The sequence below is a fragment of the Ipomoea nil genome, unplaced genomic scaffold, assembly GCF_001879475.1.
Source record: "Ipomoea nil cultivar Tokyo-kokei standard unplaced genomic scaffold, Asagao_1.1 scaffold2338, whole genome shotgun sequence".
NCBI lineage: Eukaryota > Viridiplantae > Streptophyta > Magnoliopsida > Solanales > Convolvulaceae > Ipomoea > Ipomoea nil.
The window spans coordinates 581,940-589,143 of record NW_017618766.1 but is presented as its reverse complement, the minus strand read 5'-3'; the positions used below and the strand labels follow the sequence as shown (position 1 = coordinate 589,143).

The window sequence follows — 7,204 nt, the reverse complement described above, 5'->3', positions numbered from 1 at the left end:
GGATTCATTCCATCAGTGCATAGCCCAAGCCTAAGATTTCGATTTTCAGCACCGAAATTAGAAAACTTCTTATTATTGTTCTTCCACTGAGGAGAATCGACAGGATGTCTTAACTTTCCATCTTCTTTTCTCCCACTAGCATGCCATTGCAAATTCTTCGCATCCTTTGCATTTGCAAAAACGTTTGAATCTTGGAATCACCGGTAGATACCACAACAACTTCGCTGGAGGACCTTTCTTCTACTCACATGCATCATCGAGCCCTTTTCGTTTACAATGCGATGCTCCACACTTCGGACAGACATGCAAGTCTTTGTATTGATTCCAATACAAAATACAGTCGTTTGGATATGCATGGATCCTTTCTATCTCCATACTCAATGGACATAACATTTTCTTTGCCTCATAAGTTGAACAAGGAAGTTCATTCTCATTAGGAAGCATGCCCTTTAAAAGCTCTAATAACTCTGTGAAACTCTTATCACTAGCTGCTGGAAATCTCGCGTTTTCCGTCCAACATAAAACGGGATATATTGGTCGGAAATGAGGTTTCCGTCCAACATACCGACCAAAAGGAACGTTCGGAAAACCCGTGTCGGAAATTCCGTCCAACTATGGTTTTTGGTCGGAAATAGTGTCCAACAAACAAAAATTGGACGGAAATTCCGGTGAGTAACCCACCATTCTTAAAACGTGAGAATTTCCGTCCAACTACGTGCATTGGTCGAAAATTCCGTCCGACCGAACGTTGGATGGAAAACTCACATATTATATTTTCTAATTTTCCTTCCAAATGTTGGTAGGAAAATTCTATATCATATGGAATATTTTTATTATTTTTATATTATCAAAATTTTATTTATACCCATTGTTAATAAATTATATGTCATCAACAAATTAATACACACTAAATTTCAAATTGAAAATATATTTAAACATCAAAGTTATTTACAACACAAATTATGGTCATGTCTATAGTACTTCCAGCAATAGACTATTACCATACACACAAAAAAAAAGTCATAAAAATATATACTAAATATTCTCATTGCACCTAAATAAGCCAAGCCTTCAAATCTAACACTGCTTCAATAGTTTTGATCAATGCCGCATCCATAGCCTTCTACTTCAATGACTTTGATCAGTGCAGGGTACGTGACTCAGAAACTGCATAGAGAATAGAGCAGGGTACGTGACTCAGAAACTGCATAGAGAATAGAGCAGAGGAGAATATCAGATCCCTCAATTCAATGTTGACCTATCAATATACCATTTGAAAGCAAAACATAATGGTCTAGACTCATTTCAAAGGAAAACAGAATGGTCTGGACTCACAACAGTCAACCAAAATTTCAGGAATGGATTTGATTACTTCATTTATTTCGTTTATCATAAACATGCATTCTTATCTCATTATACTTCTGTTCAACTTTCAATACCTCAGCACTGGCTTGTTCATTCACCTACATAGCGTCAGTCAAGATTGAAATTTTTTTTTTTTAATTACACATATGCAAATAGGTAAATTAATTGAGATAGTTAAACTGAGAGAGCAATATGCAAATTTCATGTGTATAGTTCAATCCATCCTAGATATATGATACATTTGTTAATGTCCTTAAGATACACGAATTGAAATATGTCCAATATCAAAAGCAATAATAGACATAATAGAGGCAAACCATATCTGGTAAGTCAAACAGATCATAGAAAACAATGGCTACCACAAACTTACCAGAAGATAATCAAATGAAAGTGTTAGTACCCTAAAGTTGCAGTAATCTTCTAGCAAGTCCAACATATGCTGAAATTGTGTATATATCAACACTCTGTGCCCTTGAAGAGTTAATGAGCTGAGCAAAGAACACATCATACAGATTTAGACCTGAAGAGATACAGAAAAAAATTATTATCCAGAAAAAAAACACAAATTGACCAAAAATGAGATGTGATACTAAATCTGCAGAAACAAAATTTTAACAAATCATATAAAATTAAACTACACCCATACAAAACTTAAGCTAGCTCATTTACTTAAAACCCAAAGAAATCGAAAAAAAAAAAAAAAAAGATACGCAATTTATATCCACGCTTTGCCATCCGAAAAAAAAACGACTGGAATGACCGAAAAATCAAGACTTAGACGACGGAGGACCCTCTTATTGTGGCGTTCCGCAGCCGCGGAGCAGAAATCCAGCGAGAAAAAAAGCTCATTTATGTCATCGCCCTTGTCGTTGACGATTCTCGTAGATCTATGGTCTCACGCAGGTCATCGCTGGTAGATGGTTGCAGATGGTGATTCCCGTAGATCTATGGAGCTGAAATTTGTTGAGTATAGCAGAAATGACTTCTTCGCACTTGATCTCTCTTTGCCACTAACGGTTCTTCTAGATCCATGATCTCATGCCGGTAGATGGCTCTCGTAGATCTGTGGTCTCATGCAGGTTATCGCCCTCCATCGCCCTGGAAGAGAAAAAGAAGAGTAAGAAGTGTTGTCTTGAAAGAGAGAACAAGCTTTGGAATAGTGGAGGAGATATCCCCAAATATTTATGTATTTCCCGCTCCTTAGATTGTTCATTACTGTTGAAATATTTTAATTTTCAGTCCAACATTTTGTAAGACTTACCTATTAGTCATTCAGATTTACCGACCAATATTATAGGTTGGACAGAATTTCATTCTAATACGTGATGTTGGACGAAATTCGACCAACTTTCCGTCCAATCATCTTTAGCGATGAAAAGTAGGAATTGCTAATAAATTACCGACCAAATTATGATTGGACGGAAATGTTGGTCGGAAATGGCGAGAATTCCAGCAGTGTGTACTTCATCTATTTTTTGCTTTTACGGTATACAATTTAAGCACTGCTGATAACTTTGTAAATTTATTACATCCAGAAAACAAAAGGTTTTCCAGAACTCTCAAAAAAACTTTCAAACTCTTGAGGCATTTCATTCAAATCCCCTTACATATCACGCATCAATTCATCAAGCCGATCATTGTCTCCATCATTTCCAACATTATCTTCATTACTTTGATCTTTCTCTACATTTTTTCTACATTCTCTTTCATTTGTACTGTTACTAGTAGGGACAGTTTCACCATGCCATATCCACCGGTCATATCCTAGCTTAAAACAACGACGTATCAAATGATCCTTAATTTGTTCAGAACTACGAAACTTTTTTAGATTTCTACAATCATAACAAGGGCACACTAGATAATTTTCACCAAGTGTATTGCGTTTTTTATACATCCAACTCCGATCCATATCTCCTATATATTGTCACACAACATTTAAGATATGATAAATGAGTTAGTTTCTTAAGTTATACCTTAAAGGTTCTAATTAAAGCTTGAACTAAATAAGTTTAAATTTAAAATATTACCTAGACTAATTAATTGAAGCAAGTAAATGCATGTCTATCTCAACACAGTTACCAAGTTTAAAACTTATTGCTGTTGCCCTGCTGCAATATTGGTACTAAAAGCAGTAGTTTGAACAAGACATCATGACATATAGTATATATGTATTATTATAAAATGTCAAAACTTGTACTGTTGTAATGTGAATATATATTATTGTAACACAGAATCTAATCTAATGTAAAATGTTGTAGAAGGTTAAAGGAGCTAAGAGAAAATACGTTCTGAATTACGTAATAATCTTTAGCTTGTGATCCTTTCCCAACCAACTTGAATGCTATGTTTCTTCCCTGACGATCATTAACTAAACCTCAGCAGCCCTGCCTCTACAAACCAAACATTATATTATTATTATTATTATTATTATTATTATTATTATTATTATTATATTTGTTTTCTTGTTAGCATTCTCCCATATTAGCTTATTATTCTAGCCACAAAAGTACTAGAAATGTGCTTGTTTAACGTAGAAAGAAAGGAAAGGGGGAATATCTCGGAATTAAATTAGATGATGCTATATTTGTTTCTAGGCTTCAGTATCTTATTCATGCATACACTAATCATGCTAGCTTAGTGTTTAACTCTTTTCTCTCAACAAGGTAATGCCAATACCACAGACCAAATGCATAGACTGAGTAAAGCTCAAATCCCTTTTCTTTTATCCCTAATTTATTTTCTCATTTTTCTGAACCCATACTATTAATGTTCTTAAAACTAGAGCATAGTTTTGTTCCAACTTGATAAATAGTAGCATCGATTCTGTGGTTGTTACCAATGTTTGTCTCTTTTCCTTTTCTTCCCTATCACCTGAGATTTCTCTCTATGATGTTTGAACTGATATATACTGTATTCCATTTCGAAAATGGTTTTGTTTTATACTATCTATATATGCTACTTAACGCATATTGATGGGTTACTAGCAATGTTCGCTGACCGGGAGTCGTCCCCTTTCTTTATGTTGCTTTACAGGTCTTGAGTAGCTTTTGGAGAGCGTGCTAGCTGTCTGTTTGTTAGTGTAGCTCCCTTGAACTGTTTAGTTAGTATTTTGGGCCTGTCAGCCATGGCTTGTATGGATATGAATAGTATGTTTTGTTTAGACTAGCCTGTGCATCCACTTTGATGTGGATGTGGCATAGCACTTCCCATTTTTCCCTTTTTAATTAAAGTCTTCCGTTGTTGTTTAAGTTTGATGTTACCTGTTAGTTACCTTGCCTTATGAATTTAAGTTTTTAAAATGTCGTGAAAACCGGGGGTGTTACAGTTGGTATCAGAGCCTAGGTTTGAGCCTAGGATGTTAGAGTCTGGACTTTTAAGAAGTTAAGTGTGGTTTGAGACCCTAAGGTGACCTTAAGTATCTAAGTGATTAGGACTTAGGACTTTTAGGACGCGTGGTGAGCTGTGTATTGTTTATCATTTGTTCTGCTTGCCTTGTTGTTTCTGCTTAGTTTCGTGTTCTTTTAGTTAGCGCCAGGTAAGGGTGCGTTGTTGTTGTGCCTACCGTAACTGTGTTGTTGTTGTAGAAGCTTTGTCATGGCACTACCTCGTCAACGCGCTCGTACGCCGGAGGCACCAACCAACGAGCAGCTAGCTCAGAACTTGCAACATCTCACGTAGACCATGCAAACCTTGAGTGAAGCTCTTCTGCACAACAATCATCCTGCTACGCCACCACAGCCTGCCGAACACCGAGATGTTGGACGTCTTGTCTCGGGCCATAGACCACCTATGGTCGCCGGAGAGGAGGACCCTGTCGTACTCGAGGAGTGGATCCGAACCTTCGACAAGATCTTCTACGTTGTTGGGTGCCTTCAAGAGCGCAGAGTCAAGTTGGCATCTTTCTACTTCAGTCATGAAGCCGATCTGTGGTGGGTGCACGAGGGAGGAGCCCGACTTCGACTGGACAGCTTTGAAGGACCGGATGAAAGAGCGATTCTACCCGTCGCATGTCCGAGCTGCTACGTAAGAGGAGTTTCTACACCTCTTGCAGGATCATCGTCTGTGATGGAGTACCAGAAGCGATTCTTGGAGCTCGCTCGCTTTGCAAGGATGCTAGTCCCCACCGCTTGCGAAAGTGGAGAAGTTCGTGTCTGGGCTCAACTACGAGGCTCGTAAGGCGTTGACCGTGAGCAAGCCGAGGACCTTGAAAGAGGCTTACCTGAGTGCTGCTGACTTATACCGGGTACAACAGTTGTAGCGGGGATCGTTTGAAGCGCAAGGAAGAGGAATGAAAGTGGTGGACCCCACAACTTCAAGAATCCAAGACATGACTTCCGAGCCAAGACCGCACCTCAAGGATCAAAGCGGAGTCTGGAGATCGAGCAAAGACGTTCGCATGCAGGAAGTGTGGAAAGGAGCATGTGGGAAAGGATTGCCAAGGTCTCGCACTTCGATGTTTCAAATGCGGGGAGAGAGGACATAAGGTTGTCGTATGCCCTCTACAAGCTAACCAAAGGGCGTTACCACCTATTTCAGGATTCGGTGGAGCTTCAGGGGGGAGTTCAAGCCGATGTGCAGCTGGAGCTAGGCCTTCAGGTCGGGTGTTTGTAATGGGCAAATCCCAAGCTGAGTCGGAGGGGTTGGTTGACGAAGAGATGGCAGGTAACCCTTTTCTAAGCCTATCTTTACCTTGAGAGTGTGACTTTCCTTTGTTGCCTATTCGTGAGTTATTAGTTATTTATGAGTGGATCGTGCTTGTGTTAATTCTACAGCCTTGTATATGCTCTTTTAACTCGACCATTTTCTTTTGGGTCATCTAAGTTTAATTAAGTACCCTTCAAATTTATAATAGGCAAACCATAGAAATCCTTTCTTTTGTAGCCTAAAAAAACCAATGAAGTTTTAATTTATAGCCACCTAGTTTCAAACCCAAGTGTGCAAGTTACCAACCCAATCCTTGAACCACTTGGACTAATTGTGATTCTTGAACCTTGTCCTAAATTCCATTTAACCTATTTTTTTTCACTTTACCCAAAATCCCCAAATTAAAACCTTCTTTCTCCCAATTTTCCCCCAAATTCCCAAAGCCTTCATCCTTTTTCCCTTCCACCAGTGAGACACCCGAAGCCCCACCCCTACCCGTCGACGACCCACCCCCTGCCGACGCCGTCTAGCCACCGTTCGAAGCCCTCGCCACAGCCGTAGCCGAAGTCGACCGCCACCGCTGTGCTGCTGCGGTTCGCCGAGAAGCCACGAGAGAGAGAGAAAGGAAGAGAAGAGAAATGGTACTTTGACACCACGTGTTCTTGTCACATGACAAGAAATGCCAAATTTATAAGTAACGTAAATGCAAGCAAAGGTAAAGTTACCTTTGGTGACGATATTAAAGGTCAGGTCACTGGCATAGGCACGCTAAATGTAGTTGGCCTGCCAAAACTAGAAATAGTATTGCTAGTCAGTGGACTTCACGCAAATATCATAAGTATAAGTCAACTATGTAACCAAAACTAGAACGAGTGCTTCACCAAAAATAACTGCAGTGTCCTGGACAAAACAAATCAATGCGTTATGGAAGGTAAAAAGGTCAATTGATAATTGCTATATTCTAACTAACATATCTTCTATTGCAGGACCAGCATAGATGAAGCTGAGCTATGACACTAAAAATTGGGGCGTCTGAGTTTCAGACTACTTGATAAACTAATGAAGATAGAAGGTGTTCGAGGTTTACCCAAGATGAAAGTTGAATCAACCATTTGTGGTGCCTGCCAAGCTGGGAAACAGACCAAATCATTTCATCCAGCTCCACATACCATAAACACAAGTCACTGCCTAGAAC

At 39.1% G+C, this 7,204-nt stretch overlaps 1 long non-coding RNA gene across 3 annotated transcripts; it reads right to left on the bottom strand.

Annotated features, from left to right (window-relative positions):
* Positions 1 to 908: 908 nt before the first annotated feature.
* LOC109151982 lies at positions 909 to 2,515 on the bottom strand. 3 transcript variants are annotated; one of them, XR_002049315.1, is made up of 3 exons: positions 2,156 to 2,515; positions 1,736 to 1,885; positions 909 to 1,204 (listed from the first exon to the last, which is right to left on the bottom strand). It is a non-coding gene; the product is annotated as an uncharacterized LOC109151982 (long non-coding RNA). The 3 variants fall into 3 exon arrangements; XR_002049314.1 differs by lacking the exon at positions 2,156 to 2,515 and having other exon boundaries at positions 1,736 to 2,064; XR_002049316.1 differs by lacking the exon at positions 2,156 to 2,515 and having other exon boundaries at positions 1,766 to 2,064.
* Positions 2,516 to 7,204: the final 4,689 nt, after the last annotated feature.